Genomic DNA, 21,419 nt, shown 5'->3' with positions numbered 1-21,419 from the left:
ACTCCACTAACAATGCATCAGTGTCCCAGTTTCCCACATCCCCTCCAACATTTATCATCTTTTCCTGTCTTAGCCAGTCTGAGAGATGTGAGGTGGTACCTCAGAGTCATTTTAATTTGCATTTCTCTGATCCAACATGATTTAGAGCATTTTTTCATTTGTCTCTAGACGGCTTTAATTTGTCCGTTCATATCCTTTGACCGTTTATCAACAGGGAAATGACTTGTATTCTCATAGATTTGACATAGTTCTTTTTATATTTTAGAAATGAGATCTTTATCAGAAATACTGACTGTAAAGATTTTTTCCCAGCTTTGTACTTCCCTTTTAATTTTGATTTTGTTTCTGTTGATTTCTATTGGGCAAAACTCAAAGTTTGTCCGTTTTGCCTTTCATAATGTTCTCTAGTTCTTTGGTCATAAATTCCTCTCTTCTCCAAAGGCTGTAGTTCCTCCTCTCTTCTTCCTGGAATCTCCAGCTCTTTTCAAATCCCTTTACCTGATCTGAGAGGTCAATTGTCTCTTGTAGCGCCGTGTTTGTTTACGGTCTTATCGCCATTTTGAACCTTGTTCTTCTGGTTCTGTTTTCTTTGTCCTGTATCAATTCATATAAGTCTCCCTTTGTGTCTTGGGATTTGTTATATTAACGACTATCGCATATCCTAATTCATGCCTCTTATGACTATTCATTAGCTTCGTTTACCTAGACTGGCAAAGTCTCATGCTATTGTTGGGGAAAAGACAGAGAGATGTGGCCTAGACAATAGGACAATTAAGTAGATTTGAATGAAGAGCTGTCATCCGTGGTCCTTTGTCAGCTCGAGACCTTTCCGTGGAGTGACCTGAGCTGCCAGCAAAGTTATTCTTCTGAGGACTGGTTGAAGGACATGGGGACGGTTAGCCTGGAAAAGCTCAGATTTGGAAGAACATAATAGATGGGTCCTGGTACGTCAAGGTTTTTCTATTAAATAGCGGTTAGATTTGTTCTAGTCAGACCTAGAACTAGAACAGAATTAGGGGAGGACAAACTAGATACAGATGGAGGTATGATACCTTGACGCTCTAGATCCACCATCTCCATCCCATCATCTGTTCTAGGCTGTCTATTTCTCTCCAGTCTTCTCTCTGTGTCTTTCTTGCTGCTTGTTTGTTTATCTCAATTTATACTCAAACTGACAGGTCTGTGACCCCCTGACTCCCCAGATTGAGGCCCACCATATCCACATCCGTCTGGTCACCACTCAAGCTTTTTCTAATAGCCCAAGGAAGTCACTCCAGTATGGGAAGCAAACATTCTTACTCTCATCACTGCAGCTCCTGATCCTCATTTATATGTCATTAAAAGTATAAATGAATAAAGTATAGTTTTCTTAATTTTGTTATATTGGTACAGCCTATCCATGGACATTTAATATTTCTCCAGGTATTTATTTCTTTAAGAACTTTGTGACTGAATCTCTACAAGTGCATTTGCGTATGGCCATTCTCAGATATTTTATGCATTTTTTGGTTATATGATTGTTTCTTAAACATAAATCATTTAACTGCTAAGGCAAAGTAATAATAATCAATCAAAATGGACACACACTTTCAGGCGTTTGCGAGGAGTTCAATGAGTGGGGAAATCCAGGTTTCCTGGTTGTACCCAGGATGACTTGCAACTCTAGATCACAGATCTTGATATCCTGGGTCCTCTGAGGCACGATCTGCACACATAAAGCGGTGTCTCTGTTTGCCCTTCCCTTCTGGTCCTATTGGGCAAAACCTTTCTTCTTCTACTCCAAAGCATTGGTGAGCTCTTTTGCTTCACAGCTCCCCTTAACAGGGCTTTGAGAAAATGTTGTTGTGCTAGATGGGCTCCGAAGTCTCTGAGTTGCCAGATTCTGGGCTATAAACTATAGACTGGACTCTTTATACCCAATGGGGATGATCACTATACTTTCCTACCAGAGGAATCTACCTTCTCCAGTCCCAGCTCTAGGTCCAACAGGACAAACAGGCCAGGGAAGTTAATCAATCAGCCATTTCACTCAGCAGGACAGCCCCAAGGCCCAAATTTCCAAGTCTGGAAGGACAGCAGAGGCAAGGCAAGGTGTGGAAATACATGTGTAACAGGAATGCCATGTCATGAGGAGGGGGAAGCCAGCCAGGACAGAACCGGGAGGAAGCTCGGCCATCGGCTCTCCTACGCCTTTTTGGCGAAGAAGAAACCGAGGTCCAGAGAGCTTCGATAACTTGGCCAGGGGCCCAGGAAGGAAGCAGCAGATCGCTGAGCTGACTGCAAGGCAACACTTTCACTACTCTCTTGTACTGTGTATGGAATCACCCACATGCTCTTTGAGCAGCACCATGCCCTGGGCAAAAGGTCCTATGAATGGGCTCCGGGTAGAGTGGAAACCTGGATGCTGCTTTATCAGAGAGACAGAGAGAAATGGGAGGGGAGGGACAGAGAGAGACAGAGAAATAGAGACAGAGACAGAGAGACAGAATTGGGACAGGAAGGACAGAGACAGAGAGACAGAGAGAGACAGAAATGGGACGAGCAGGACAGAGAGAGACAGAAAATAGGAGGGAAAGGACAGAGGGAGACAGAGAAACAGAGACAGAGAGAGAGAGACAGAAAGACAGAAATGGGAGGGGAGAGGAGGGGAGGGACAGAGAGAGACAGAGAAATAGAGACAGAAACAGAGAAACAGAGACAGAGAGACAGAGAGAAATGGGAGGGGAGGGACAGAGAGAGAGACAGAGAGACAGAAATGGGACGGGAAGGACAGAGACAGGGACAGAGAGACAGAGACACACAAAAAGACGGAGAGAGAGACAGAGAGAAAAAGGAGGAAGAGGAAGAGGAGAGGAAAAAGAAAGAAGGAAAGAAAGAAGAACAAGAAAAAGAAAAAGAGTGGAGAGGAAAGGGAAGGGATTGGGAGAAGTGGGGAGACAGGGAGGAGGAGGGGGGCTGGCTACTTGCTGAAATGACCAGGGTCACATCCCAGCTCCGTCAGTGAATACTCAGGTGACCTTGGATGTGTCCTTTGCTTTTGTGGGTCTGTGGCTTTCTGACCTGTACGGCCAGAAGATCAGACTAGTGTGTCCTTTTCAGATCTAATCTTAGAGTAGACCTGAGCCAGGGGTCCGAGAGGCGCTTGAAGGGGGGCTCCCAGGTTGGGCCCCCGGATCCTGGGCTGTTCTGAGGAGGGGGGGGTCGATCTAGGACCTGCCTGGCCCAGGAAGCTGCTGGGGGGCACCAGTACCCTCCTGGCCCGACCTCCCCCATGGGGCACTTCCTCAGCCCTCTGCCCCTCCCCAGCTCCTCCTGACTGTGCCTTGGCCCGAGATTAGCTGTATTTGTAACACTGCCAGCCCCGTGACTGAAGCCGGGTTCCTGAGCAGCTGACAGGCTGGAGTGGAAGGAGGGGAAAAGGGCTGGGGGCTGGGGGGGGGACGCTGAGGTCCGAGCCTGGGCCTCCTGTTCAGCCTCCATCCACAAACCAAGGGAAGTCGCCAGGGACCTGCCAGGGCCGGCACTGGGATGGCAGACCATGACCCGAGGCCTTTCTTCTCTGCTTTCTATTCTCACCTCCAGCTCCAGCCTAGCCCAGTAACTAGAGCAGCCCTTGGCACATAGTAGGTGCCCGGGCTCCTTCCCGCCAAAAAGTTTTCCTTGCCCTCTGCTGACTATACTAATTGTAAGAGGATCCGGGCGGAACAGAAACCCCTCGAGGACGGGGGCTGTTGTACCTCCAGCCCCCCGTACAGACACTGGCCCAGTTGGTGGAACGGAGCTGGACGGAGAGCCCAGCCCTGCCTTCCCATGGGCCCCGGCGCCCCCGCTCGCATTAGTGTTTGGGGCAGCGCTGGGCCATGGGCTCCCAGACTTAAGTCCCTGCTCCGCGGCTCTGGGCCTAAGCCTTCGATCCCTCCCTTCTGTCCCTCGGGCCTCGGACTCTGAGCTGCTGCCCCGAGACACAGGCCGAGCTTCCCACCCACTTTCTCCCAAGAAGCTCGTGCCCGACCCGGGACATGGTACATAAAACGAGCACGAGCAGAAAACACTTATGGAGAATCATTCTGCGCCCCCATGTTCGGCTAAGAGACCACATCCTATGATGGGGAAGGGTTAAGAAGCTGGGATGTGGGTAAGGAGGAACAGGAAAAAAAATCTGGGAGAATTGGGCAAAGCAAGAAAACCGGGTGGGGTTTTTCCTTGGGAAAAGTCCCTCTGTCCCAGGGAGGCCCCTGGAAGAGAAAGACAGTACTGTGGGGCTGGGGCCATGTAAGCTCCACCTTTAGCAGAGTGTGGCAGGGTCATTCCCGAGCCCACGTCCACCCTCAGAGCCTTCCTCCTGTGTGACTTGGGGTCTTCTTGCCTCAGTTTCCTATCTGTAAAATGGGCCGGAGGAGGGAAAGGCGAAACTCTCCAGCTTTGCCAAGAAAATCCCAAACGGGGCCAAACGGGGGAGTGAGCAACCACCAAAACAACTCCCGCCCTTGGCCCAGCCAGGAGTCCCAGACTCGCCCTTCTCCTTTGGCCACCATCAGCTTCTGGCTCCCCAGACAGGAAGCAGACCGGCACCGTCATCCACATTGGGGTTAGTGGGACCCACCCCCTCTCCCATCACGTCCCTGCGGCCCTTAGAGCAGTGTTTGAAGCCCCCCTGTTCTTCCATCTGTCCCCCAGGGCCCGGCCTTCCCTGCCAAGGGTGTTTCAAATGACTCAAGAGCGATTCCACGGCAGAGGGACCGGCCAAGGGAGCTGCGACCTCAGTGTGCCAGGAGGAGAAAGAAAAGGGGCCTTGTCTGCAGCCCCCCTCACCAGCCTGGGCTTCCCGGGCAGCCAGGGCTCTCGGCCCCATAGAGAGCTGCTGAATAGTTGAAAAAAAAAAAAGAAAAAAACTTTTTTCTCATCCCCTCACAACATGCACATGAAAATCACACTGGGAGGCCCGGGTTCCAACTCCAGCTTTCTTAGGCCTACCTGAGATCTTGAGCAAATGGCCTGGCCTTTCTGGGTCTCGGTTTGCTCCTCTGTAAAATGCCCCCATAAAAAGGCCCCCTCCAGAAGCGTATCTCAGGGGGAGCAGCCCCCCCCTTCCCCCGTGACTCACCTTGCCAACCTAAGGTCAAACATTCAAGGAAAACCTGAATCCCCACAATTCTCAGCTCTTCTGTTCCCAGCAGCAGTGAGTGGGGCCCAAGCCCACCATCTCCCCAAGGAGACCCGTGCAGGGGCCCCCTGAGAGTTGTGATGTTTGGCCAAGGGCTTCCTGAGGAACATGAGGCTGGGCTACCGACTCCTGGGGGACACTGGGGGAGTCTGGGTGGTCCCCGGCCTCGGTCTACTCCTCTGTAAAATGAGTAAGAGACCCCCCTCAAAGGTCCTTCATGGAGGACCCCAGTACCAGCCCCTCCTTTTCCCAGGCCTGGTTCTGTCCAGTGCTGGGGGAGAAGCACTGACAAAGGCCAGATCCGGGAGATGGGGGTCCGGGGGGTCCATCGGGAGGGCCAGGCCCCTTCCTCCCCAGGCTGACTGGGCCCTCTAGAGGGGCAGGGAGAATGGGAAGGGGAGGGAAGCAGCCTCAGGCACCCCGGCGCCATTTCTCCTTCCCCAGCAATAGGTGAGCTCAGCAAGTCCCTGACAGTCTGGTGACCTCCCGAGTCAGCCGGAGACCCCCCTCCGGCCCCCCTGAAGCTCACAGGCCCGCCTTTGTTCTCCCTTCCTCCTTCCACTGCCTTTTCCTCATGGCTTTCCAGAGGTTCCGAGCTAAAAAGCCTGCCAAGCCTTACAGAGCTTCATTCACGTCAACAAGCACTGAAGTGCCTTCTTGTGCCGGGCACTGGCCAAACAAAGACGGGCACCAGACGGCCCCGCCCCTCCCGCTGAGGGAAAGAGGGGGCTCAGAGTCGGGGGTCAAATCCGGCCTCGGACACTTGGGAACTGTTGGCCCGAGTTTTCTCATCTGTATCTTTGCCAAGAGAACCCCTAATGGGATCACAGCTGAACAACAACATGCCCAAAGTCCCATAAGCGCCTGGGCCGGGGGGTCTGGGCCGGGGGTCTGGGACATTTTGGTGTCTCTGAAAGAATTCAGGCTCAGGCAGTCTCCCCACCCCCCAGAAAGAGAATTTATTGGGGCATTTAGGGGGACTGGGGTGAGGCAGCCTCGGGGCTGTTCTCCTTTGGGTTTTTCTAGAGAAGGGAGAGGAGGGAAAAGCGGGCAGGAAAACTGGAAAATAGCAGAGGAGATTTTGCAAGTTTGGACAATCTCAGAGAAAGCTATGCTTGGGGAAAAGTGATCGGCGTTTTCAGGTAAGCTTGGAAAAAGGCCAAAGGCCCTTTTGTTCCGAGGTGAGAGAGAGTGGGGGAGGGAAGATAAGACAGGGTGTGTATTGGTGGGGTGGGGGTGGGGACAGCCGCCACCAATTCTACGGGGGACCGTACAATCCACATCCACGGAGCGCCGGCGGGAAATGAATTCTGCCTCTTCCCAAGGGGGGGTGCAGGTGAAAAGGAGGCCAAGAGAGGATTTGGGGAAGGCCCTAGATGGAGGCCGCGGCCGTGACCCCCAGGAACTATTTTCTGAGGCCGCCTCTTCCAGGCTTGCTCTAAAGCCTCATTCCCCACCTAATTCAGGCCCACAAACGTGGCTCAAGTACCGCTAGAGGCTTGCGGGCCGAGCTTTCACTTCCCTGGCCCGGATGCGGGAAAGATTCCCTTCTCGATTCCCAGCCCCTCCTAGTTAATAATGTAAATTGCTCTTTAACTCACACATCCTGGTCCCTTTGAATTCCAACAGAAGATCCTGTCCCAGCCCCGCCGGGATCTGAGCCAACTTTGGGGCTGCACCCAGAAGCCCCGCGAGCTAAGTCTCCTATTATAAAAGGGAGACACTGGGACCCCCTCTTTGCAGAGGTTCCAAACATGCCGCCATGTGAGGACCCTCTGCCCGTGCCCTCCTTATCTCCACCTTCGCCTATACTTTAATCACCCAATAATAAACCTCTTTTATCAGTCTAGCTCTCCGGCCAATAAAGCTTTTATTGGGAACTCGCCGGTACTAGACCCCTTTAATCCCCGTATCCTTGCGCCGAATCCAAGGGGGCTGCAGGGGAGCTTTGCTTGACTCCCTGTGCCCCAAACCTGCCACTAGACCTCAACTAAACCCTAATCTCGTTTAGGTCCCCAAATCTAGACCTCAACAGCCCCAGCGCGGCCCCTCCGGGCACAGGCTGGCCGTATTCCCGGCTCTGCCCACCCTGGAGATCGGAGGCAGGGTCCTTCAAGCCCGGGCTAGCAAGATCGGCTGAGGAGGGAGAGAGGAAGGGGAGGGGAAAGGGGGGGGGGGAGAAAGGGGTCCGAGGCGTGAAGAGGTTCCCAGAGGGGGAGGGTGCGGAGGGAAGGCCAGGTGTGGAGGTGGGTTTGCATAACGCCTTCGAGGGCCCTTTCCTCGGGAAGAACCCAGGGATGGGCTGGGAGTCTGGGAGGAAGCTCCCTGAGCTTCGGGTCCGGTCCTTTCATTTTCACAGAGGATTCGAACTCCAAGCACTGACACGGGGAGAGGGGAGGAGACAGCTGCCGACTGCGTGATTTCTCCCTTTGCCCTGCGCCTCAGTCTCCCCCCAGTAAAGCGAGATAAAGGTCCCCGCTCCCCTGTTCAGACTTCCAGCTTCCCAAGCTGTGCCGCGGGGCCCCGCCCCGTCCCCGCCGATTCCTCCTTTCGGCCGCTCCCTTGGGGCCGCCCGGGGCTTTCCGCTGTCCCCGCCCAGCTGGGCCCTGTTATGGTTGCGGTTTTAAATGACACGTGCGGCTCAGATGAATGAACCCGGGGGTCCCACCCCCTCAATCAACCAATCACTGCGAACCTCAGTCCAGCCGCTTCCGCCTATCGCGGCGCCCGGGCCGGCGAAGACCGGGGGCTCGACAGCCCACGTGGGAGCTCCGGGCCAGAGGAAAGGGGCGGGAGCCGGGAGGAGGCGGGCCCTAGAAGTCGTGCTGGCCATTGGCTGGGCCTGCTCGGGACGCGGGGGCGGGGCGAGCGCGCGGCGCCAAGGCTTAAAAGTGACTGACAGGCGGGCGCGGGGAGGGGCTGGCCTAGGGAGTGGTGAGTGACGGGGAGAGATGGCCAATGGAAAGAGGGGCCGGGCAGTGGCGCCCAATGGACATCGGGTGGGCGGGGCAGCAGCCGAAGCAAGTTCGGTTGCGCGGGGCTGCAGCGCAACTGTCAGTGGAGGCGGCGGCGGCAGTGGCAGTGGCTGAGGGGCAGCAGCGGCGGAGGCGGCAGAATCTGGGTCTGAGGCTGCGGTGAGTCCCGCGCCCTGAGCTTCCTCCTCCTCCTCTTCGTTCCTTCCCTTCTCTCCCCGCCCCCGCCCTCAGGGGAGCGCGCGCGGACGTTTATGTAACACGCGCGTGGAGGCGCGGGCCCGGCGGGGCTCTAAGGGGCGGGCGGGGGCAGGGACGCGCCCCCCCACGCAAGCGTCACGTGACCCCGGGTCTTCTCCCCCCCTTCCCCCCCCCCCCCGCGCCACCTCATCCTCCGACGCGACCCTCTCAAGTTTGTCATTCTGTGTAATGAGTGCAGTGCACCCGGAGGGGACTCGGTAGTTTCCCCCCTCCTCGCCCCATTTGTACAGGTGTGGAAACTGAGTCCCGGAGAGAAGCCTTAAGCCCCCTTTCTCTGAGACCCCGGACGATCCGTTTCCTAACTTCTTGGAGCCTTAGTTTGCTCTTCTGTAAAATGAAGGGGCCGAGGGCACTCGCGGGTGCCCCAAGGGCCCCCCTTCCCGCATATTCCCATTTTCTGCCGGGTGTCCCCCATCCTCCGGCAGCCAAGAAGGAGGGGGAGACTGAGGCTCCGCCCCTCCCCCACCTCTCCCGGATCTGTAGTGAGGGGAACTTGGGCTTTTGCTCTCCAAGGCGCCTAACTAATGGGTTTTCTGGTCCCGGGCTGCATCTCCTCCCCTTTCCCCCTCTTCGCCTTCCCCTGGTCCTGACCCTCCTCCCCTTCTGAGTATCTGCTGTGTGCCAGGCGCCGGCTCTCCCCGTAGTGCGAACAGAGAGGGAAAATCAGCACGGCCCCCCTCCCCCGGGAGCTCTCAGTTTGGAAAGTGTGCAGCAATTGTGCGCCTGCAGCATACGGACAGTCCGTGGTCATCCCGGACTGCACCCAGCAGTGTGACCTTGGACCTTAGTCACTTTCCTGGACCTCAGACCACACATTAAGGGAGGTGCTCTGCTGGCCGTCCCCCAGCTCCTTCCCGGGCCTGCCCTCGGGGCCCAGGACCAGCACCCCAGGGAGCCAGGCTCCCCAGGGAAGGGTTCATCCCCCGGGCACGGCACCTTGGCCTTTGCCCCTCTCCCTGGGACAGTTCTGCCCTGGAGGTGGGGACTCCGGGGCGTCTGGATCGGGCCCAGCAGCTTAGGCTGGGGCAGGAGGGGGGGCCCACCCTCCCCCCAAGAAATGAATGACCCCGGGAATGACTCAGAAGGAGGAAGCAATTATGAGGCACCTACTGTGAGCCCCACTGAGGCATCCTCTTAGCCCAGCCCCTAACAAATAGCACCTCGCTGGAGCCGAAGGGGCTGTTATGACTTCGGGGGTGTCGGGGGCTGGGGGAGGCAGCAGGAGAAGGTTGGGCTGCTGGGACAGAACTGCTGAATCCCCATTTTACAGATGGGGAGTCTGAGGCGGGGAGCAGTTCAGCTGGTTTGGGCCCAGCCATTGCCGGGGGAAGGCCCTGGGCCTGAGGAGTTGTGGGTCCCATTATCCTGTCAGGTTTCTCTCACCTGCCTTCTCGGCCTGGCTCCCGCAGACCCCTGGTTCTGATTGGGCCCTCCTGGCCCTTAAGGGGTCATGACAAAGCCCTGGGCCGGGCATTGGAGGCTGGCCTTTAGAGCCGAAGCTTCTCCCAAGGTGGCCCTGGTCTCTACCTCCTAAATGACCCCATCGTCCCTCCCGCCTCCTCTCCCCCTGCCTCCGGCTGGCAGCGCCCCCAGGCCCTCGGCTCCCTCTTTACTCCGCCATCCCGTGGACCCCGTCTGGTCTGGCCTGGGCTGATGATTCCCAGCCGAGCTCCCTTCTGACCTCCGCCGGCCTCTGGGCCGGCCCCAAACTCTTCATGGCAAAACGGGGTTTCGGTTTCGTACTCAAGCCCTCACCTCTCTCTGATTCTCCTGTCACCACCATCTTGGCAGTCTCCCAGATCTAGAACGTAGGCGCTGGGTTCTGGTCTTCACCATCTCGCCCTTATCCCCAGTCTCTAGTCTCTCCCATTTCCACTGTGACGTCCCCCCCCGCCCCCAGTGGCCCTCGCCCGGGGCACACTGGCCGACCGCAGTGGCTGCTGGGATCCCGTCCGTCCTTCCCAATCCATTGTCCCATCACCTTCCCAGGAAAATTCTCTGGTTTCCTAATGTCTCTAAGAGCAAATAGAGTCTTCTGCTGGGTCCCCAGAGGCCTTGGCCCCTGCCCCGCTCTCGTCCCAAGCTTCTCCCCCCCGCGTGGCTGGGCTGGGGGCTGGGCCCCCTCAGCACAAGAGGAAGACCTCCCGGGGTTTGGAGTTGAAGAGGAAACAGCGATATATGCAAACTAGCTGGAGAGAGATAAATCTGGGGGAGGGGAAGAGGAGGAGGAGGAGGAGGAGGAGGAGGAGGAGCAGCAGCAGCTACTGCTGGAGACTGAGCAAGGCCCCCTGCAGAGATGGGGTTTAGTGAGATGGGAAGGGAAGGCTTCCCGCCAGGGAAGATGCTCCCAGGTGTAGGGCGGGCCAGGAGGCTGGCAGGGACGGAAGGAGTGGGGCGGGGGCAGGGCTCCCCAGCCCGACCGGGCGGCCGACGGTGCTCCCCACGGTGCTCCCCAAGCTTCGTTTCTCCGTATTTTGCTTTTTTCGACGTGCGCTGTTTGCTGGGACAGAACGTGAACTCCGAGGCCGGGTTTTGCTCTCTGCCATGCCTAGAAGCGTGCCAGCAGAGAGTGGGCACTTGTCGCCCGGGGTCTGAACGGGAACAGCCCCGGCCTTTAGCAGCGTCCCAGAGGCACATCTGGGCCTGCAGTACAGCTGATGAGGCAGCCCGCGCCCCCTCCCCCCAGACCTGGCTCCTTCCGCTCCGGGCCTTTGCAGGATTCGAAATTGGAATCGCCCCTTTTTTTCTTTAGATAATGGTTCAGAAAAACAGGTCCCCAGACCCCAAGGGCTGTTTCCTGTTACCCAAACTCCCAAGATTCTTTGGGCGTCCGAGGTCAGCGGGAGGGCTGAGGAATGTCGGCAACAACGGCTTACCTTCGTGTAGCCCTTGAAAGGTGCAGCTTCTCCCCCGACCTCTAATGTCCTTCAAGGTGGAGGATGACGGCGTTCTGACCTCTGGTGTACAGATGGGAAAACTGAGGCCCAGAGTCAGTGACTTGGTTAGTCAAAGGAAATGCCCAGAGAAGGTTTGAACCCATTTTACAGATGAGGAAGCTGGGGCCCAGAAAGGCCATTACTACTACAAAGATAGGAACGACAGTGGTATTTCCATTGTCCCTCGCTGCCTCTTCTGACTTCCATTCTCCCCTCCCTGCCACGCTGGTGCCCTTTGCACCAGAAAGGGGCCTCTGGTCCCTGGCCCACCACTGACGGAGGGACGGGGCGTTGGGCTGGGCACCAGCTGGCAGCAGGCTGGCTTCTTTTTCATTCAATGTGTTTATTTAAAGCCTCCCACGTGGAAGGCCCCGAGCTCCCTGCAGGGACCCCCAGAGCTTCTCGGAGGGTCCGGGGACGGACGCCAGGGCGAGGACACAGGTGGACAATCGGCATCAAGCTCAGGGGCGGAGGCCCGGAGACCGGAGGCTGCTGCCGTCCCCGCGTGGGGCACTTGTTGGGAAGAGCTCCCTCTGGCTCCCGGCACCGGCCTTGCCTCCGGGGGGCGGCCGGGAGAGAACGCCAGGAGAAGGGTCTCTGTCGGGTGTCTGAGGCCTTGGATGAAGGGGTTTGGGCTCCATGATGTTCTTCAAAAATGAGTTTGAACATTCACTTAAGGCTTTTTTTGAGTTTGGACTTTTCTTCCTCCTTCCATGGAGAGGGGAACGAGCCGGACCGTCCCTGCGGGGCCGAGCACGACGCTTCCCTGGTAGCCAGGCTGCAGAGAGGAAGCGGAGGAAAGCGGTCGCTTCTCTCTGCGCTCAGGGCTCCTCCATGGGGGCCGCCCGTCCCACGGAGCACTCGGCCGGTCGCTGGGGGGGCTCGGGCTCAGCCCGCTCTGCTTGGCGTCAGCCCTGCGACTTCTTCCGCGCTGTTTCTGGACCCGTCGTCCGTAGTCCCGGCCCACGATTCATCCCAGCGCGCCCGGCTTCCCCACAAGGACCACTCTCCGCCCAAAAGGCGCTGCCCCGAATGGTCGTGCTCCTCTGGGGCCTGACCTCGGGGTGTGGGGGGCCACTGTTCCAGAAGGTTCCCGACCCACCCCGGGAGGGCACGAGGAGCCCAAGCTTTGCCCGTCCCTCGGCCTTTTCCTGGTCTGTCCTTTTAGCCAGTCTGATGAGGGGCGGGGCAGAGTTTAACTCCTAGCTCCCATCAGCGATCAGCTCTTGTCCTGTGACTCTCGCCCAAGCTGCCCGTTCGTAGGCTCTGCCCTTTCTTTGGGCCGTTCCCTCTAGAGGTGATGAGAAGCTTGACGGCCTTTGAGCAGAGGGCGGGCAGGCCCTTGGCCGCGGTGCCTGGGCCAGAGGCGGGGAGACACGATGGGGAGAGAGCCGGATGGGGGGCGGCTGGGGCCCCAGGAAGCTTTGGGGGAGTCGGTGGGGCCCCGCGACGCCCTCCCTGTGTGACGAGGGTCAACTCTGCTTCCCCCCCCCTTTTTTTTGTCATGACAACCGTGTTCTTCCTCAGGTCAGTGTTCTCAGCACATTTTAGTGTGGACATTTCCTGGTGACATCATCAAAAGGGACGTGGGTCATCCCCTCTCCATGAGCGGCAGGAGCCGTGACGGAGGCCGGGCCTGACCCTGGCTGGGTGACCCTGAATGAATCACTGCAGACCGTCTCCCCGGCCTTAGCACCCTGAGTCACAGCGTCTCTCCCGCCCTCCCCCTTTCTCTCTCTGTGTCTCTCTATGTTTATTTCTGTCTCTCCTCTCTCTGCCTCTCTCTTTCTGTCTAGGTTTCTCTGTGTCTCTAGCTCTCTTCTCTCTGCCTCTTTTTCTCTTCTTTTCTGTTTCTGTCTCTCTCTTTCTCTCTTTGTCTCTCTCTCTTCCCCCCTCCCTCCCCCTCTCTCCTCCTTTTTCTATGTCTCTGCCTCTAATACTCTTCTCCTCTCTGTGTCTCTGTCCCTGCCTGTGTCTCTCCTCTCCTCTATCTCTCTCTGTCTCTGTTTCTCTGTCTCTGTCTCTCTCTCTCTTCCCCCCTCCCTCTCTCTGCCTCCTCCTTTTTCTGTGTCTCTGCCTCTAATTATCTCCTCTCTGTCTCTGTCTCTGTCTCTGTCTCCTTATGTGTTTGTCTCCCTGTGTCTCTGTCCCTGCCTGTGTCTCTCCTCTCCTCTGTCTCTCTGTCTCTATCTCTTTGCCAACCCTTCCCTCTGCCCCCGGGGAGCTCGCCATCATTATTTCTATTAAGCTATTTTAAAAAGAAGAAGCCGGGGCCTAGACTGTCCCACTTTGCAGCAGTCGTGGGGCTCGTGACGGGTCCCTTGTCCCCGCTCGCTCCTGCAGGTGACAGGGCGTGGCCGGTGCTTGTCAGCTGCCAGGGGTGAAAAAACAATGGCCTCCGTTGGGAAATGTTCTACAAATAAACACAGAGTTTGCCATGTGGGGCCTGTGGCTCCGGGAGTGTCTGTGGCCTGCAGGGATCCTCTTCTCCTGGGCCTGACGTCACTGCCCAGGCCCCTTCCCGGTCAGCCCCGCCGCTTCTCTCCCCTCCCCCCTCCCCCCGGCTGGGGATGTCTTGCCATCCTTGTGCCTTTTCATTCTGCTGAAGTTCAGTCAGGTTAGAGCCGGTAACGGGCACTCTGGGCTTAGGCCCTTCGGGCGGAAGGGAACCTGAGAGCGTACCTCCCCTCCAGAGACCACATCTGCCAGCGTTAGGGCCGCGGGCCCAGAGAAGGATGCACGGAACCAGGGAGGGGCCGAGGGCTCGGGGGGGAGAGGGAGAGCGCCCGCGAGTGTCTGGAGCCCGGGGGTTTTGTGGCCGCGGCTGACGTGAGAGGTAGATAGCCAAGGGGACGTTTACCTTGGCCGACCGTGTCTAGAACGCCACGTGACAGCCCCGCCTGGGCCTCCCAGAAGTTCTGGCTCTTGGGCAGTGGCTCGGGGAAGGAGAGGTGGTGACTTGTCCCTCAGGGTCCCCTCAGTCCCCTACAGTCAGAAGAAAGACCGGGGCAGCTGGGTAGTGGGTACAGCACCAGTCCCGAAGTCAGGAGGATCTGAGTTCAAATCTGGCCTCAGACATTTAACACTGCCTAGCTCTGTGACCCTGGGCAAGTCACTTAATCCCGATTGCCTCAGGGGGAAAAAAAGACTGGAACCTACCTCCAGCTTCAGGACTCCAAGGCCCGCTTTCTTTCCATCATGGCATGATGCATGTCCCACTAGAACATCTTCATTCTACAGGTGAAGGAACTGAGGCTGAGAGAAACAAAAGCGCCCCCCCCCCCCAACCCTCTGCTCACCTGAGTTGGTTCTGGTAGCTTTATGGGAGATTGGGAGCTGAGATGGGCCCAGAAGGCCCTTTCTGCAAGTGAAGAAACAAGGTGTATACGGCTCAGCTCGGGTCCCCCAGCCCTGTCGCAGAGTCTGCCGCCCAGCGCCTTGAACTGTGATTTGTGACACCATGTGTGTGCACAGATATGTGCACAGGTGTGCGCGCAGGTACATGTGCAGGTGTGTGCGCAGGTGTGTGCGCAGGTACATGTGCAAGTGTGTGTGCAGGTGTGTGCGTAGGTTCGTGTGCAGGTACGTGTGTACAGGTGTGTGTGCAGGTATGTGCGCAGGTGCGTGCACAGGTTTGTGTGCAGGTGTGTGCGCATGTACGTGTGCATGTACGTGCGCAGGTGTGTGTGCGCAGGTGCGTGTGCAGGTGTGTGTGCGCAGGTGCGTGCGCAGGTATGTGCGCAGGTGTGTGCGCAGGCAGGTTTGTGTGCAGGTACGTGTGCAGGTGTGTGTGCAGGTGTGCACGCAGGTACATGTGCAGGTGTGATCTGCTTGGTGGAGTCAAGACTGTGTGTATGAATCAAGGTTCCGGGACTTCCCTTGAAGTGAGAGGGAAGCTCACCTGTAGTGTTCTTTTTCTTCTTTAAAATAATAAAATATGAGATGATGGTTCTCTCTGGGAGAAGGGAGATTTTCTGGAGGCAGCCTTAGTTTCAGTTAAGAATAAATAATTACCCCAAAACGCAGCCGGGTGATAAAAGTTCAGATCTTTTATTGTCTCCAATATAGCCCAGTTTGCTTAGAGACCTATCTCTCTGCTTGCTTCCAAGAGCTCTTGCCGCTTCGTCCTTTGCTTCTGCCTCTGCTTTCTTCGGGCTCCAGAGCCAGCACAAGTTGAATCTGTCTTGCCTCTGAGAGAGCCTTCTCAATCTTCAGTTGAACTCTCCACTGGTAGCTTCTTCCCCTGAAAACTCTTCTGACTGGCCCCTTTGAAGCTCTATTTGTTTGAGAGAGAGGAATTGTGGGATGCGAGAGAGAGGGATTATGGGTTTCTCCCAGAGTGCTCTCTGGCCCTAAAAGCTTCAAGGGAGGTGTGAATTCACAAAGTTAGAAATCACAAAGTTTGTGAATCTCTCATACTTGTGAACTCCCATGAGTAAAGGTGTGAACACAAGCATTGTATCAATTAGTTCTACTTAGTACCTTGTTTCAGGTTCTGGCCCAAAACATCTTCTTGTAAGATCAGATCAATAATCTATCAACTCTAATGAGTTAGAAGCTTGTAAAGATTCCAACACTCACCGGCTTTTTTCCTGCCTGTTTCATGGAGCCCAGGAATGATATGTTTAAGAACTCTTGGTTCTGCTGCTTCGTTCGCTCCCCGGGGCTCACCTGGAAGGACAGAGCCTGCCCCGTTCAGTGTCTCTTTGGGATCTGTCCCGCTTAGGTTTTCAAAAAGGGGCATGAATGTTTCAGAAGGAAACTGAGTCACCAAAAAGAGGCCTTTGTAACAATTTGTAAAACTCCTCCCATCCCCCCAGCCTCAGCCGTGTGCCGGAGGCTCCCTCAGTAGGTCTCTTTATGTCCCTGCCACCCCAGTGCCTGCTCCTGTCCTTGGCGCTGCCAGGGAAGAGGGTGGCTGAGAAAAACTGCTTGTGAAATTGTTGGGGGTGTTTTGTTTTGGGGGGGGGCGCCGCCTGGGTCCTGCTCTTATTATCGTGTCATCGTGACCCTTTACTTTGCCCTCTTCTGAGGGGGAGCTGGTCAGAGGGCGGCTTCACCAGCCGAGCGTGGAGCCAGGTCCAGACGGGGCAGGGAGACATCTCTTTTGACTCCTGGAAAACTAACCCACGTGGCCCGTGTGTGCAACCGTGTCTTTCTCTGATGTGGTGCGGCTGGGCCACGGCTGACTTGGGTTACTCTCTCTGCCATCTGTTCCTGGTCAGATGTGCCCGCGCTTGGATCGAGCCCCCGGTCCCCTTGTGATCCAAGACTCTCCGGGCCGACAGGAGCCCGGGCCCGTCTCAGTTGACCCCCAGAGATGAATTGGGACCGGGCTGCGCTCCTGCAAGGAAGCCCGACGTAACCGAAAGGGCGCTGGCCTTGGGTCAGGATCCGGGTTCCAGTTCTGCCACTGCAGCCTCCATTTCCTTGTCTGTAAATGGAAGACTAGATAATCTCGGAGCTCCCTCTCAGCCCCAAATCCTGTGCTTGGAGGCTTCTTTGAGCCAGAAAGCTTGACAGGCTCCTTGAGACTCAGTCCCTGAAATTCTTTGTCTCGAGGTTTAGCAGAGGAGGTCTCTGGGGGACAGTGAGCATTTTGAGGGTGAATGGAGTTAGAAAGTCCGAGTGGACCTGCTGTTCTTTGGGTAAGACCGTTGCGGGAAGCGTCGTCAGTGGGTAGAGAGTGCTGGAAATCATGGCAGCGTTTCTCCTTTCCAGGTGACATGGCTACATGGGGGGCGGCCGGCAGAGAAGGGGCCCGGGTTTTCCATCCCCTTCTGCTGCTCTGCTTCCTCTCTGTTGCGACCCTTCCCTCATCCCTGGCTTTGTTCATCCCAGCCCAGTGCAGAAGAGGTCGTCGGGGGGCCTCCGTGGAGGAGGCATGAGAGGGCTGCTGCCAGTGGGGCAAGGAGACAGTGAGGTGTCCAGAGAAGTGACTCGGACCTTGTCAAAAGGGACAAAAGAGCTCGGAGAGGCCTCTTCAGCTTCCCAAGCGAGCACTTCCTCTTCTTGTTGTGGGGCAGGGCAGAAATCTCTGCCTGGAAGGCCCGGCCGGACAAAGCCTCCAGCTCTAGTCAAACCTGCTTTCCCAGAATGTTCAGGGAAGTGGATTAATGGGGAATGGACCAGAAAATCTTCTGGGGGGGCAGAATCAGATGGATAATGAGCCTCCCCTTCTCTCAAAGACCTTATCATCTAATTGGAAGCATTTAGCTACAGGGCAGATGGCCAAGCCCGGGGTGGGGGTTCTGAGGGCGCTCTGGCTGGGCAAATGGTGATGTCGTGGCACAAGTGCCAAGATAAGCGATAGCACCAAATGGTTTTTAGGACCAGCACTTTCTGTGAGAAGTCCTTAAGTATAATTTGACCTCTGGGAGAAGGAATGGACTCTGGGCAGCCAAGGTTGGGGCCTTTGACTAAATTCGGCAGTAGATATACTAAAATCGGGGACAACACTGAGGAGTTGAGCATGGCCCTGTGCAAGGGGGTCACACAAATAAGCACTTGTTCATTGTTCGGAAGCCTCCAGCAGGGACCAGACTGTTGTGCTTAGGACTTTCCTGGGCTAGTTTCCTTAGGACTGACCCTGGAAATGTTTTTTTTTTTTTAAAGGAAACCCTTTTAAATCAAGATTTGTTTCTTTAAGATTTTTTCCTAAAAGTTTCAGGGAGAGAAGAAAAATTCTGATTAATTTAAATTCTTCTGTAATTCTGTCAATTCTATACAGTCTCTTCTCTACTCCTATCCCCCAACCCGATTTCTCTTCTTCCTGTCAGAGAAATTTAGTTATGTTGGTCTTTGTTTTTTGTTTTCAATGGGTTTTAATTGATGTCTTTTGTTTTTTACATCATCTTAAATTCCCCTGGTATCCCTCCCCTTCCCTCTTCCAGAGAGCCAACCCAAGAGTATTTTTAAAAGGTTTTTAAAAAAAGAAAAAGAAGAGGAAAAGGAAATAAAAATCACAGCTGATTAATATATATTGAAAAAGTCTGAAAACATGCCTACAAGTAACAGCTGTGGACCTCCCACCTCCATGAAGCGCAAGGTTGGGAATGTCTTTTCATATTTCTTTGGAGCCATAATTTTTAAAATAAGTTTACGACATTCACTTCTGATTTTTTTGCACGAGTTTCTTTGCATTTCCATTGTTGTAGTCATTGTGTGAAGTGTTTTCTTGGCTCTGCATCGGTTCATTTAGATCTCTGTGTAGATTTATCATACTTGTTAGAGAACGGGACTATTCCATTCTATTCAGAAACCAAGCTCGGTTTAGTCATTCCCCAGGCAAGGGACATGGACTCTTGTTTCCACTTCTTTGCTCTCACAGAAAGGGCTGCTATAAGCATTTTGGCATATGTGGGGACTTTGTTCTTATCCGGAACTTCCTTGGAGCATAAGGCCGTAATGGAGGCTCAGAGTCCAGGGATACGCACGTTTAATTCACTTTTATTTGCACGATTCCAAATGACTTTCCAAAATGGCCTCACCGGGGCACGGCTCTCCCGGCGTTGCCCTTGTGTGCCTGTCATTCCACAAACCGGATTGCCGTCATCTTAACCAACTTGCCGGTGATGACGTGAAACCGCAGAGTTGTTTTGGTTTTCTTTAAAGGCTTATTAGTGAATCCCTTCACGTAGTTGTCTTCTTCGGAGATCTGTCCGTGTCTTTTGGGCTCTTGTCAATTGGGGAATAGCTTGAAGCCAGAGTTTTCTATTTTTATCCTATATAAAGGCATCTATCACTCGTTTGGGTAAGAATACATAAACTTCTGTATAGACAAAATTAATGCAGCTTCAGTCAGAAGGGAAGTAGTTGAATGGGAAGATGATTTTTTTCAGATTTTTCTGATAAGGGTTTGGTCTCCAAGATACATGTGTTAACAGTTAACATGTATCTCACACACACACACACACACACACACTCATCCCTGTCATCCGCTTCTCTTCTAATCTTTGTTAATGTGATCTTTGGTATTAAGGTCATGTATCATTCAGAAAGTATTGTGGAAGGTGGCGTAAAGGACTGAGCTAATTTCTGCCTGGCTGCTTTCCAGTTTCTCCAGCATTTTTAATCAGCCTGGGATTCTTTCCTAAGTACTTTATGTTTTCTGCTTTATGGGATGCTGGCTTATTGGATCCCATTGTTTCCGATTCCCTCTTGCCGGGTCTGTTTTATTCGACTTTGGGATCTGGAGCCTCGGACTTTAGAAAAAGATGGGACGGAGACTTTCACTGGGGTCTGCGTTGTGGCCGAAAGGCTCACCTGCAGGGGATAGACAGCTTGACTTTGTCATTGCTTTTTTCCCTCAGATAGGACGGTTGTCCTGCTTTCCTTGTTTCCCCTTCAGTCCTGAAGATGCTCCTGTGTGAATTCCCCTTGCCCTTCTCCTGGGAAGAGACCAAGGGGAGCTCTGGTCAAAGACGCTCCCTGCCCAGTTGAGTCTTCGGGGTGCGGACGCCTTGCCCGCCCCTCCCCTCGCCCCCCAGCAATGTCTGTGCTGGAGGCCAAGCTCTGTGGAGTTGCCTGAAACTTCTCAGCTTTTGAGCTTCCCACCCAGGGGCTGTCCGAGTCTTTGTCAGGCCTTGGTGTTTGCTCGTTTTGAAATGGTCCCCTTTTGACAGACTGAGCTGAGAAGGAGGCGGAGGACGGATGGGAGAAGGTGGAGCCTGGAGGTGGGGAGAGTGTGGTCCTGCTGGAGAGGCCCGATAAGGCCCTGGCCTGGATCAGTGCCACGGAGCCAGAGATGGGGGGTGGGGGGGTGGGCCCGCCGGGGCAGCTGATTGGCCACCAGGGAGAGGCGAGGACAGAGGGTGACTTTGAGGCTGGCTTCTTCTGGGGGCTGACTGACACGGTGATTAATGAGGCGCAGGCCCCCCCAGAGGGCTCCTCCATCCAGAGGCCCTTTCATTATCCACTCTGCACCCCTGGCCTTAGGACTCGGCCATTGTCCTTCAGAAAGCACTTTGGAGCCTGGCAGGCCTTCTGTTAGGGGAGGGACGGGGCTCGGCCTTGGGAAGTCTTCTCCCAGCCTTGGGAAATGGGGAGCCTGCCCCTGAGCCGACGGACACCAGCCTGCAGGACGGTCCTGAGCGGCAGCGCCGGCCGTGGAGGAGCGCCTTCCCATCCTTGCGCTCCTTCAGGCTCGGACGCTGCAGAGGAAAGGAGCTCCCAGCTGAGCAGGGCTGGAAGGGTGGCGGGCTCCCGGCCAGAAGGACTGAATAGGCAGACTCCGGGCCGTGGGAGGAATAGCAAGCAGATGGCCTGGCCCAGGTGGGGGCAGGGCTCGGTCTGGGGAGGCAGCAGAGCAGACAGCAGGCGGTGCTCCTGGGGAGGACCGGGGGAGAAGGCAGAGCCCGGGCTGGGGAGGGGGCTCGCCTGGCCCCCGGCCCAGCAGTTCGGGCTGCTGGTGGACCTTGGAACCCTACCATAGGAACCCCTTATGGAAGTGGGACAGATGGGCCATAGCAGTGAGAGAGCGGTGGGTGATTTCAGGGGGTGCCATAGTTCACAGAGAGCTGGACTTCGATGGGAGTTCTAATCCAGCCTCAGACACTTGCAAGCTGTCTAATCCTGGGCAAGTCCCTTCAGCCAGTCTGCCTCAGTTTCCTCATTGTAAAATGAGCCGGAGAAGGACATGGCCAACCCTCCAGTATCTGTGGGCTCACGGAGTCAGACATGGCCGAAATGGCCCACGAGAACAAGGGCCCGGAGCCCGGCTCTGGCGTGGCCCGCTCCCCATCTCCACTTTTGCCAGAGGGCGCCCGCCTCCGTCCGCGTGGGGGACCGGCTCCTCCAGGTGCGAGCCCCGGGCCCTGCGCAGCCCTGAGGGTTCCCCGCGGCCGAGGCTGGCTGGTGCGGGCCCTTCTGTAACTTTCCTGAGGCGGGTGGAATCTTTGACAGATGCTGTGGGGAACATGATCCTGATAACAAGCCCAGCAAAGCCTTCCCGGCCCTGGGAGCGCGGACCTCATGCCTCAGCCACGTGGACCCTCCCCGGGCCCCCAGCGCTTGTGCCAGCGTGACCTTGGAGAACCCTGCTCCCTTCTGGGCTCCCCTGGGACGCGGGCTCAGGAGGAAGGGCCT

At 55.7% G+C, this 21,419-nt stretch overlaps 1 protein-coding gene across 1 annotated transcript in view; it reads left to right on the top strand.

Annotated features, from left to right (window-relative positions):
- The first annotated feature begins 8,193 nt into the window (after positions 1-8,193).
- PC (pyruvate carboxylase) overlaps positions 8,194-21,419 on the top strand; it is a 74,222-nt gene continuing 60,996 nt past the window's right edge. Inside the window, exon 1 of the mRNA XM_051967207.1 lies at positions 8,194-8,298. The gene's annotated coding sequence lies outside the window, so the exon portion shown is untranslated. The remainder of the gene's footprint in view (positions 8,299-21,419) is intronic.

The sequence above is a fragment of the Antechinus flavipes genome, chromosome 6 (genome assembly GCF_016432865.1).
Source record: "Antechinus flavipes isolate AdamAnt ecotype Samford, QLD, Australia chromosome 6, AdamAnt_v2, whole genome shotgun sequence".
In the NCBI taxonomy this organism is placed as follows: domain Eukaryota; kingdom Metazoa; phylum Chordata; class Mammalia; order Dasyuromorphia; family Dasyuridae; genus Antechinus; species Antechinus flavipes.
The sequence above is the reverse complement of the archived record's forward strand: the minus strand, read 5'-3'. Positions and strand labels throughout refer to the sequence as shown.